This window comes from Diceros bicornis, chromosome 1 (genome assembly GCF_020826845.1).
Source record: "Diceros bicornis minor isolate mBicDic1 chromosome 1, mDicBic1.mat.cur, whole genome shotgun sequence".
NCBI lineage: Eukaryota > Metazoa > Chordata > Mammalia > Perissodactyla > Rhinocerotidae > Diceros > Diceros bicornis.
In genome coordinates, this window is record NC_080740.1 from 92,382,867 (window position 1) to 92,396,241 (window position 13,375).

Genomic DNA, 13,375 nt, shown 5'->3' on the forward strand with positions numbered 1-13,375 from the left:
GACCTCTTCCCCTAGCCCCATGTGCTCCGTGGGCGATTGCCTGTGCCCCTCCCTCCCTGTGCAGACCCAGAACTGCAGCATCAGGGTATACCACAGGGAGGCGGGCTGGGGTTAGGCCCACTAGGGTGAGACATGGAAAGACTGGGTGCAGGGCACCCTGGAGCTCCCTTCAGCCCCCTCCACAGCCCCCACACTCACTGAGCACAGATAACTCCAACTATAAGAGAAAAGCTCTCGGAAGAGCATTGTCCTTAGGCCACAGGATGCAGGTGGTCCCTCAGGGGCAGGGCCACTTGCTCAGGAGGCAGCTCAGAGCAGCCATCAAGCCCAGACCTTGGAGCTTGCTTTGGGCTCTTTGCTCAGAGGCATAGCCCCCAAATCCCAAGCTACTAGGCATGGCCCAAACTACTGAAAATAGGCCCCTCCACACTGTGCACGTTCCGACAAGATAACTGATTCCCCCAAGAAAACTGGCAGTGGTGTCTTTTACTGAACAAATAAAGAGCGTGAGCCAGAATCGATAGACTGGCAGTCCACAGGCAAACCCAGCTGTGGCTTTGTTTGACCAGCTCCACATTTTAAACTTCTGGAAATTGATTGCCCAACCAGGGAATGTGCTCTCCAATGACCAGAGACCCCACCACTCCCTTTTGTTCAACATCTAACTTGATTCATTTTTGTTACATATCTGGCCCCTCTGGGCATTTGAGTGTGCAAACTCTACTTAAGTACAGTTTAAGGCCTTTACAGATCCAAGGATGGTTGGTCTGATTTTGTGCAAAAGGTCTCTCTGGGGGATAAGCCACATGATCCCCATTTAGGAAAGAGCTGTTCCTTCTCCTTCAGAACCTCTAGACAGGGTGGGGTGGAAGCTGAGTCAGGTGATGACCCTGCCATGTGTGAAGCAGGGTCCCTCTCCTCTGTGTTCTTTTTTGGCGACTTACTACTGAAGGGTCTCCTGCCAGAGCCCTCAGGAAAATGAATAGCCTTTGATTGGACTCAGACAACCACATCAGAGATAATCCCTCAGGGAGTCTGTTCATTTAATTGCCTGGTGGTGGCTGTGTGGCTAACCCTTGCCCGTTGAATCAGTGGGAGATGCGCTGGCTCAAATCAAGCAGTCTCCAAGATTTATTTAAGGACAAGACAGATGACACCAGGATGTTTTCCCTCCCTGGATCTCATCTGCCCCCAAGGCCCCTAAATTTCAGGAAAAGGGGTCACAAACTCCAATGCAGACAACAAAAACCAGTGAGGCAGGACACATGTGAGAAGAATCATGTCGTCCATCAGTGTGTCTTTCCATTTTTGTAAGAAATGCGGGTACAGAGACCTGGGTTGACAGAAATGAGAAAAACATCATAAATGTGAAGATGAATGGCAGCCATTGGTCTGGACAAATGCTGCCATTTGTCAATCCATGTTGACAGATATGATTTTCAAGAGCAGTGGAGAGATTGGTTTTTAAATCTGATTTTTTTAAATGTTGGTTTCTTAAAAAAAAAAAAAATAAGAACCATTACGTTGGGGGTGTCTACCTCCAGCCATGATGAAAAATTGGCATCACATTTGTCCTCCTGCCTTAAACAGATGTAATGGGACAAAATACATAATAAAGCAAACGTTGTCAGGCCCTGGACAACAGCCAGTTCAGGATCACAACCCCTGAGAGAAGGAAGCACATCAGGTGAGCCCCGTGTGCCCTCTGGTTCTTTTTTTTTTTTTTTTTTTTTTTTTTTTTTTTTTTTTTTTGGTGCACCGTTCCTGGAAGTACTGCAATACCAGGTCGATGCGTGGAGTGGACGGAGCAAGCTCCTATTCCATCTCCCTGCTCCAAAAATCCATTTAATATATTGTCCTCGGATAGAGGACGTATCAGATATTAAACTGATAAGAACAGATACTACACTTGATCTTAGCCAAAAGGCCGAGAAGCGATGCCCTCTGGTTCTTGACCTAGGACAATTTCCCAACCACAGCAAAGAAGGTGGAGGCTAAGATACCTAGTAGAGAAAGCAAAATTCTGAGTTGAGGAGGCAGAGATTGGAGTTTGGGGCTGTTGAAGCCCCTGAAAAGCAGAGTTGGGAAGCACAGAGAAAGGAACAGTGCAGAGGGGTGTCACAGATTTCTGGCTGAGAGCTGGGCTGCACATGGACAGAAAAAGACAGAGAGACCCAACATAAAGCAGATGACACACGTTTGGCAGCAGAATTGAAATATTAAAGGTCACACAGTACTAGGGGTCATTGGAGTTCTGGTGTAACCAGAGTAAAGAGATCTCATTAAGACATTCATCTGAGACACAATTTATATCCTACATCTCATGAATAAGGACCATGTCCTAGAGAAGTGGTTCTCAATTGGAGGGGAGGCATGATTTTGCCCCTCCCCCAAAGGACATGTGTTAATGTCTGGAGACATTTTTTACTGTCATGATGGGAAGTACTACTGCCATCTAGTGGGTAGAGATGTGGGATGCTGCTAAACAACCTACGGTACACAAGACAGTCCCTCACAACAAAGAATTTTCCAGCCCAAAATGTCAATAGTGTCAAGGTTGAGAAATCCCACCCTAGAGTAAGTGTTACTCTAGACTTCTGCAGCAGCTGGCAGCCAGCTTCCCAGATGGTCCTCAGTGATCCTACCTCCTATTATTCATACTCTGTATAGTCCCCCCATGGAGAACTCCAAGTGTGGAGGGACAGAGGCGTCTGGCCAATAGCCAGCAATGAGCATAGGTCTGCCAACAAGCACTTGACTGAGCTTGAAAGCATATTTTGCAGCCACAGTGGAGCCTTGGATGACTGCGGCTCCAAATGACAGCTTGATTGCAACATCATGAGAGACTCTGAACCAGAACCACCAAACCAAGTCACTCCCAGATTCCTGATCCTCAGCAATGATATGATAACAAATTTTGTCATTTTAAAGTGCTAAGTTTTAGAGTAATTTGTCACACAACAATAGACAACTACAACAACCCTGCCTAGCAAAGCCTAAAACCAAGTCTTGACAGGATCAAGGAGAGCTGCCAGTGCATTAACTGTCTGCCAGAACAAAACTCAAAACTCCTTAAAGGAATAACAAATAATATAGATTCCTTAAAATGTATAATTTACGATGTCCAAGATACAGTAAAAAATTACTAGGCAGGTACAGAAGCAAGCAAATATGACTCATAATCAAGAAAAAAAGCAGCTGATAGAAGCAGATCCTGAGATGACCCCAGATGTTAGAATCAGCAGACAAGAACCTTAAAAGAGCTATTAGAAATATGTTTAAGAAGTTAAAGAAAAATATGATCCTAATGAGTGACCAAATAAGAAATATTAGTAAAGAAATAGAAATTATAAAAAAGAAATAAATGGAAATTCTATAACTGAAAAGAAAACATCAGAAATCTAAAAATGACTTGATTGGCTTAAAAGCAAATTTAAGATGGTAAGAGAAAAAGCCAATGAACTAGAAACAGATTCATAAAAATTTCCACTGTGAAGAAAAGAAATAAAAACTAATTTTAAAAAGATGAACAGAGCCTCAATGACCTGTGGGACAACATTCAGTAGTCTAACATAAGTGTAACTCAAGTCTCAGAGGAAAGCAGAGAGAATGAGAATGAAACCATTTTTTGAAAAAATAATGGTTGAGATTTTTTCTAAATGTAGTGAAAAACATCAATTTGCAAATCCAAGAAACTAAATAAACCCCCAGGCAGGATAAATACATTGAAAACTACAAGTAAGCACATTATGGTCAAACTGCTAAAAACCTAAGATGAAGAGAAAACTTTGAAAGCAACCAGAGCAAAATGACAAAGACAGAGGAACGATGACACAAATGACAGCTGTCTTCTCATTAGAAACTGTAGAGACTAGAAGACCACAGAATAACATTGAAATGAAGAAAGAAAACAACTGTAATCCAAGAATTTTATATCCAACAAAAATATTCTTTAAAAATGAGGGTGCAACAGACATTTCAGATTAATAAGTAGACAACTTATTTTGCAGGCTAACAAAGTAGACTTCAAGTCAAAGAGTAATTCCACAGACAAAGGGGGACATGTCATAACGACAAAAGGGTTAACTCAACAAGAAATCAGAAAAATCTTAACTTTGTTTGCATCTAATAACTGAGCTTCAAAATTCATAAAGCAAAAACTAACTAAAGGACAGAGAGAAATAGACAATCCTCCCCAATCGTAACTGGAGATTTTAACACCTCTACTCAGTAATTTATATAACAAGGAGACAAAAAATCAGTAAGAAAAAGAGATATGAACAACACTATCAACAATCTTGATCTAATTGACATTTTCAGAATATCTTTCTGAACAACTTCAAAATACACATTATTTTCAAATGCACATGAATGTTCACCAAAATAGACCATATTCTGGGCCATAAAATAAGCCTCAATAAATTGCAAAAGATTAAAATCTTACAGAGTATGTTTCCTGAACACAGTTGAATTAAGTTAGAAATCATTAACAATAAGATATCTAGAAAATCCCCCCAAATGTTTGCAAAATAAACAACATACTTCTAAATAACTCATATGACAAGGAAGAAATCAGTAGAGAAGTCAGAAAATATTTTAACTGAATAGTAATGAAAACAAAAAGTATCAAATTTTGTGGAATGCAGTTAAAGTGGTGCCTAGAAGGAAATTTATCATTCTAAATGTCTATAATAGAAAAAAAAGCAAAGATTTAAAATTAATAGTTAAAATTTACACCTTAGAAATATAAAAAGGAAGAACATATTAATCCCACAGTAAGTAGAAGGAAAGAAAAAAGAAAGAGCCAAAATAAGTGAAGGATGAAACAAGCAAATAAACAGAGAAAAATAACGAAGCCAAAAGATAGCTTTTTGAAATGCTTAATAAAACCGAAAAATACCTAGCAAGGCTGATCAAGAAAAAAAAAAACACAAATTACAAAATATTTGAAATAGAAGAGAAGATATCACTACAGGTCCTAAAAATATTAAAAGAATAAGGAAATGTGATAAACAACTTTATGACAATAAATTCAACAATTTAGATGAAATGGACAAATTCCCTGAAACACACAATTTACCAGAAGTGACACAAGAAAAAAGAGAAAACATGAATTGCCCTACTTTTCAGTATTATATTGCTTCATAATCAATTCCAAAACTTAGTAACTTAAAATATCAACAATAATTTTGTTGTTACTAAGTTAATTGACCTCAAGTGGGTGGTTCTTCTTCTCCAAATGGTGTTGGCTGGGATGACCTACTCTGCTGCTTTCAGCTGGCAGCTGGACCAAACTGGAAAGTCCAAGAAAGCATTACTCATATGTCTGGTACCTCAGTGCTCCTCCAGATGATCTCTTCACGTGAGCTTCCTCATAGAAAGATGCTCTCAGAGTAGTCAGACATTTCATGTAGTAGCTGGCATCAAGAGGGAAAGTAGGAGCTTCCAGCACTCTTAAGGGACATGTAGAACTGACACAGCCTCACTCTTATTCCATTCATCAAAGCAAGTCTCAAGGCCACCCCAGATTCAAGGAAGGGAGATGCATGTAGAGACATGCACACACAGAAAGGGAAGAATGGATGGCATCCACATTTGGAGACCATGCACCACAACCTAAGTCTATTAAAGAAGTTGAATGCATAACCAAAAACTTTCCACAAAAAAAACTCTAGGCCTAGATGATTTCACTGGTGAGTCCTATCAAATATTTAAGGAAGACAAATTATCGATGTTACACACATAGATGCAAAAATCCTGGACAAATGTTAATAAAGAGAATCCTGCAATGTGTAAAAATGATAATAAATCATGACCAAGTGGATTTAAGACATGCAAACTCAACATTCAAATACCAATCTATAATTTATACCATTAATGAAATAAATGAGAAAAATTATAGTCATGTTATTTATTTATATTTTTTTTTGGTGAGGAAGATCCGCCCTGAGCTAACATCTGCCAATCCTCCTCTTTTTGCTGAGGAAGACTGGCCCTGGGCTAACATCCATGCCCATCTTCCTCCACTTTATATGGGATGCGGTCACAGCATGGTCTGACAAGCAGTGCATCGGTGTGCGCCCGGGATCCGAACCGGCAAACCCTGGGCTGCCGCAGCAGAGCATGCACACTTAACCGCTTGCGCCACCAGGCCGACCCCAGTCATGTTATTTTTTTAATTTTTTTTTGTGTGTGTGAGGAAGATTAGCCCTGAGCTAATATCCAATGCCAATCCTCCTCTTTTTTCTGAGGAATATTGGCCCTGGGCTAACATCCGTGTCCATCTTCCTCTAGTTTATATGGGACACCACCACAGCATGGTTTGACAAGAGGTGCATTGGTGGTGTGCACCTGGGATCTGAACCTGCGAACCCTGGGCTGCCAAAGCGGAGTGCATGCACTTAACTGCTACACCACCGAGCCAGCCCCCATTCATTTTAATATACACAGGAAAAGAATTTGACAAAACTTAACACCAATTCATGACAAAAATGCTCAGCAAACTAGGAATAGAAATGAACTTCCTCAATTCGATAAAGGACATTTATGAAAAAACTACAATTAGTATCATACTAAATGCTGTCCACACATAACTTTTATTGAAAATTACGTTGGAGGCTCTGTCGACTTTGATAAAGCATGAAAAAATAAATAAATGGGAAAAATGGAAAGGAAGTCAATAAAACTGCCTTCATTCATTGAAAACATGATTGTCTATGTAGATAATCATAAAGAATCTACAAAAAACTACTGGGATTAATAAACTAATTTAGCAAAGTCACAGATACAAGGTTAAAATGAAAATAATTGCATTTCTATATGCTAGCAATAAAAAAACTGGAATATAAAAAAATTTGATTTATGATAGCATGAAAAAACATTAAATACATAGAAACACATTTAACAAAAGATGCATAAGAATGCTACACTGAAAATTACAAAACATTGCTGAGAGAAATTAAAGGAGACAAATTTAGTGGAAATATATACTATGTTCATGGATTGGAAGACTTAATATTGTTAAGCTGTCAAATCTCTCCAAACTGACCTTCAGATTCAACATAATACCAATCAAAATTCCAGCAAGTATTTTTTTGTAGAAATGAAAAGCTGATTCTAAAATTTATATGAAAATGCACAGGGAGCCGGCCCCGTGGCTTAGCGGTTAAGTGCGCGTGCTCTGCTACTGGCTGCCCGGCTTCGGATCCCGGGTGCGCACTGACGCACCGCTTCTCCGGCCGTGCTGAGGCCGCGTCCCACATACAGCAACTAGAAGGATGTGCAACTATGACATACAACTATCTACTGGGGCTTTGGGGAAAAAAGGAGGAGGATTGGCAATAGATGTTAGCTCAGAGCCGGTCTTCCTCAGCAAAAAGAGGAGGATTAGCATGGATGTTAGCTCAGGGCTGATCTTCCTCAAAAAAAAAAAGAAAAGAAAAGAAAAAGAAAATGCCCAGGACCTAGAATAACCCAAACAATTTTGAAAAAGAATAACAAAGTTGAAGAACTCCTAGTACTGAAATTTTAAGATTTATTATAAAGCTATGGTAACCCAAATGATAGTAGTTTTGGTAAAAAGATAGATACATAGGTCAATGGGAAATAGAGTCCAGAAATAGACCCAGACATGTATGCTCAATGATTTTCTACAAAGGTGCCACAGCAATTCAATAGGGAAATATATTATTTTTCTCCCACTGCATAACAAATTAGCACAAATTTAGCAGCTTAAAACAACATTGAGGGCCGGCTCCATGGCTTAGCGGTTAAGTGCGCGCGCTCCGCTGCTTGCGGCCCGGGTTCGGATCCCGGGCGCATACTGAGTCACTGCTTCTCCAGCCATGCTGAGGCCACGTCCCACATACAGCAACTAGAAGGACGTGCAGCTATGACATACAACGATCTACGGGGGTGTTGGGGGAAAAAAATAAATAAATAAAATTTAAAAAAAAACATTGATTTATTATTTCATGTATAATTATAATATTTCATATATTTCTGTAGGTCAGAATCCCTAGCATGGTGTACCTGGGTTCTGTGCTATGGGTCTCAAAAGGCTCAAGTCAAGGTGTCAGCCAGGCTGCATTCTCATTTGGAACTTGGACCCCTCTTCAAAGCTCATTCAAGTTGTTGGACGAATTCAGTTCCTTGTGGTTGTAGGACTGAAGCCCTCAGTTCCTAGAGGCCACTCACTGTTCTCTGTCACGTGGCCCTCTCCACAACATGACAGATTACTCCTTTGAGCCAACAGGAGAATCTCTCTCACTTTGAACCTCTTTTAAGGTCAAGCCAAAGGAAGATAATTTTCCTTTTGATTAACCCAAAGTCAACTAATTAAAGACCTTAATTACATTTGCAAAAACCCTTCTGCCATATAACATTACATAATCACCGGCGTGGTGGCCCATCATATCTACAAATGTCACTCACATGCAAGAGGAGGGGATTATACAGAGCATGGACACCAGGGGGCAGGAAGCTTGGGATTTATTGGTTTTCTATGGCTGCTATAACAAATTACCACAAACTGAGTGGTTTAAAACAATGCAAATTTATTATCTTACAGGTCTATAGTTAGAAGTCTTAAAGGGCCTAACCAAGCTAAAATCAAGTAGTTGGCAGGGCTGCATTCCTTTCTAGAGACTCTAGGGAGAATCTGTTTCCTTGTCCTTTCCAGCTTCTAGAGGCTGCCTGCATTCCTTGACGCCTGGCCCCCGTCCTCCATTTTCAAAGCCAGCAGCAGTAGGCCAATTTCTTAGCACATCTCATCCGTCTGACCTCCCCTTCTGCCTCCGTCTTCCTCATTTAAGGACCTTTGTGATTACATTGGGCCCACCCAGATAATCCAGGATAATATCTCTATAGTAAGGTTGGCTAAGCAGCAACCTTAATTCCATCTGCTGTCTTAATTCCTCTTTGCCATTTAATGTACTATTCAAGGTTCCTGGGATTAGGACGTGGACATCTTTGCAGTGCCATTACTCTGCTTACCCCAGGGAACATCTTAAGAAGTCTTTTCAATAAATGGTGCTAGATCAACTAGACATATGATTGGGGAAAAAAATATTCTCAAGTCTTATCTCATACAAAACACAAAAATTAATGAAATGGATAATAGATATAAACATAAAAACTAAAACTACAGTAGTCCCCCCTCATCCATGGGGGATACATTCCAAGACCCCCAGTGGATGCCTGAAACTGCTGATAGTGCCGAACCCTATACATACTATGTTTTTTCCTATACATACATATTTGAGGTTCGACAGCAAAACCGGTATGAATTTCTTTTCCTTCTTCACAATTTCATGGATAGAAAATTTGTTCTTACTGTAGATTTTAGCAACCTCAGCATTCAACTTTTTTTTTCTCTTATTAAATCGAGAACTTCACCTTTTCACTTGAAGGAAGCACTTTACAGCTTCTCTGGCATATTGGAACTGCCAGCATCACTACTCTTATGACTTGGGGCCATTATTAACTAAAATAAGGGTTACTTGAACACAAGTACCGTGATACTGTGACAGTTGATCTGAGACAGCCACTAAGTGACTAAGGGGTGGGCGGCATACACAGTGCAGATGCGCTGGACAAAGGGATGATTCACATCCTGGGCAGAACAGAGCAGGGCACTGCGAGATTTCATCACACTACTCAGAACAGCGAGCAATTTAAAACTTATAAATTGTTTATTCTTGGAATTTTCCATTTAATAGTTTCAGACTGTGGTTGACTGAATGTAGCTGAAACCACAGAAAGCAAAACCAAGGATAAGGGGGGACTACTGTATAAGAAAATATACAAATGGCTGATAAGAACATGAAAAGATGCTCAACATCATTAGTTATTAGAATAATGCGAATCAAAACCACTGAGGTACCCCTTCACAGCCACCAAGGTGGCTGTAATGAAAGAAAGAAAGAACAAATGAACAAGTAAAAGAAAGGAGGAGGGAGGAAGGGAGGAAGGAGAGAGAGAGAGAAAAAGAGGGAAAGAAAGGAGGGAGGAAGGGAGGAGAAAAGGAAAGATGCAAGGAAAGAAAATAACAAATGTTGGAGAGGATGTGGAAAAGTTGGAACTCTGTGCATTGCTGGTGGGAACGTAAAATGATTCAGCTGCTGCAGAAAATAGGACGGTGGTTCCTTAGTTAAACAAAGAGTTGCCATATGACTCAGCAATTCCATACTTAGGAATATACCAAAGAAAATTGAAAGCATATGTTCACACAAAACTTGTACATAAATGTTCATAGCAGCATTATTCATAATAGCCAAAAAGTAGAAACAACCCAAATGTCCATCGACTGATGAAAGTATAAACAATACATGGCACACCCATACAATGGAATATTACTCAGTCATAAAAAGGAATGAAGTACTTTTGCATGCTACAACTTGGATGAACTCTGAAAACATTATGCTACGTGAAAGAAGCCAGACATAGAAAGCCACATACCGTATGATTCCATTTATAAGAAATGTCCAGAATAGGCAAATCCAGAGTGATAAAAAGATTAGTAGTTGCCAAGGGATGAGAGGGGGGACATTGGGACTGACTGCTAATAAGGACAGAATTTCTCTTTGGGGGTGATGGAAGCATTCCAGATGTAGATAGTGGTGAGAGTTGTACAACACAGTGAATATACTAAAAACCACTGACTAGTACACTTTAAAATAGTGAGTTTTATATTATGTGAATTATATCTCAATAAAAAATTAAATGGGAAAAAAATCATATGCTCATGGATTATATCAGTATTTGGCAGTACCTATCTGTGAAAAGACATTTTCAAAGATGAAATGCATAAAATATCATTACTGATCAGCATTTGCAACAGGTTGTGATGATAAGAAACATAATTTTGAACCCCAATTAAGCGAAAATGTTATCCCTCCAAAAATAAAATTCCATTTTTCTCATTAGTAGACCTGTATTACAAAAAATTTTACTGAATTATTGTTATATATTTTTAATTCTATCAATTAAAAAAAGTGAAACTACAAAACTTCTAGAAGAAAGCACTGGTGGAAATCTTCATGATCTTGGGATAATTAAAGATTTCTTAGATAGAATACAAAAAGGACTAACAATAATATCTTCTAAAATATAGAAATTAAATTAATTTATGAAAATTAAAAACATAGGTTTTCCAAAAGACACCATTAATAAAATGAAAAAGAAAGCCATAGATGAGAAAACATTTGCAATACATATACCTGACAAAGGTTTTGTATCCTGAATATGTACAGAACTCTTACAACTCAGTAAAAAGGAGATAAATGACCCAATTACAATGGTTGCCAATTTTTATTTATTTATTTATTGTGAGGAGGACCAGCCCTGAGCTAACATCCAATGCCAATCCTCCTCTTTTTTTCTGAGGAAGATTGGCCCTGGGCTAACATCTGTGCTCATCTTCCTCCACTTTATACGGGACGCGGCCACAGCATGGCTTAACAAGCGGTGCGTCAGTGCGCGCCCAGGATCTGAACCTGCGAACCCCAGGCCGCCACAGCGGAGTGCACGCACTTAACCGCTTGCGCCACTGGGCCTGGGCCGGCCCCAGGTTGCCAATTGTTAAATGGGCAAAAGATTTGAATGGACCTTCCATGAAAGAAGATACACAAAGAGCCAATAAGCACATGAAAAGATGCTCAACATTCTCATCAATGAAATGCAAATTAAAACAACAATGAGATATTACCACACACCTACTAGAATGGCTAAAACTTAAAAAGACTGACAATACCAAATATTAGAGAGGATGTGAAGCAATTGGGACTGTCATGCATTTCTGGTGAGAATGTAAAATGGTACAACCACTTTGAGACACAGTTTGACAGTTTCTTAGGAAATTGAACACACATCTTCCCTATAACCCAGCATTCTACCATAGGTATTTAACCAAGAAAAATAAAAGCATATGACTTTGTGTGGGTTTTAATTTTTATACCAGCTTTATCCATAATATCCAAAAACTAGAAACAATCCAAATGTCTATCATCAATAAACAGATAAATTGTGGTGTATTCTCACAACGGAGTAATGTTCAGGAATAAAACGAAACAAGCTACTGATACATGCAGCAACATGGATGACAGATATTATGCTGAGTGAAGGAAGTCAGACACACAAGAGTACTCTACCATCCATTTACTGGAAGCTCTAGGACACGCAAAACTAAGCTGGGTGGTACATGTCAGAACAGTGCTTGCCTCTGGAGGAAGGGGATTTAGCTGGGTTTAACTGGGAAGTGGCACCAGGGAACTTCCTGGGATGATGGAAATGTTCTCTATCTTGATTGAGGTGGTGGTTACGTGTGTGTGTGTGTGTGTGTGTGTGTGTGTGTGTATTTACATTTATATATATATATTTAAAGTAAAATACAAAATGGAGACCAGACTTGAAAATTCCATCACCATTTAAGCTGCATAAGTGAGACAATTTAGCTTATTCTGCAAAATAAGTAAAACTTAACTTGGATCACTTCTTGTAAATTCCCCTAAAAATCATAAACAAAACTTAAGCTCTTCCCCAAAATTGGCATGAGATAACCACTTTTAACCAATCCGCTATCACTAGGAAACTCTAATGCTATAACCAATCACTGTAAAAAATAAACAGCCCCTGAGTTTTCACTATATATGCTGTGCTGTAACAGTATACCTCGGAGCCTCATGCCACTGTTGGTTTGAGGGCTCCTGGTCACAAACTGTTCTTATATGCACGATAAATTCTTACTAAATACTATGTTATTCATCTAGTGGTTCTCTTTTGCTATTTCTGGGTTTTTTATATACATATATATACTCGTTGAACTGTATACTTAAAATTATATCTAAACACATTTGATTTAAAAAAATGCCACATAGGCCAAATAAAGCATGTTTGTTAACTGGATAAGACTCATGCACTACCAGTTTGCAAACTGAGCCAGGGAATCAAATGGAGTGAGGACCAGCCTTCCCCAACACTCCTGACCCCATACATGTGGGCCAATTGTATTATATGTTCTTAGGAACAGACTCATTTTTAAGGCTCTTTATTGGATGCAGAGAACAAAAAAAAAAAAAAGAAAGAAAGAAAACAGTGACGTCAATTACCATCTGTCCCAACTTCTTATTTGGTCCAAACAAAGGCCCTTCTCAGGGCCCAGCATCTCTCTGGAACTGGTGTGGCCTGCAGTAGATGCAGTGGTGATGACCCATGTGGACACAAATAATCAATATTCGTTCTATGGTAAAGAAGAGATGAGAGTTTTATTTGAGCCAAACTGAGGACTATAACCCAGGAGGTGCAGCTTTCTCAAGAGAAGAAAGTGCTTAGGAGAAGAGTGATTTTCAGCACAGTTATACACCATTTCAAAACAAAG

General features: G+C 39.3%; 1 non-coding gene across 1 annotated transcript; it reads right to left on the reverse strand.

The window, feature by feature from the left end:
* Positions 1-1,748: 1,748 nt before the first annotated feature.
* Positions 1,749-1,939, reverse strand: LOC131410569 (U2 spliceosomal RNA). Its single transcript, XR_009221299.1, has one exon. It is a non-coding gene; the product is annotated as a U2 spliceosomal RNA (small nuclear RNA).
* Positions 1,940-13,375: the final 11,436 nt, after the last annotated feature.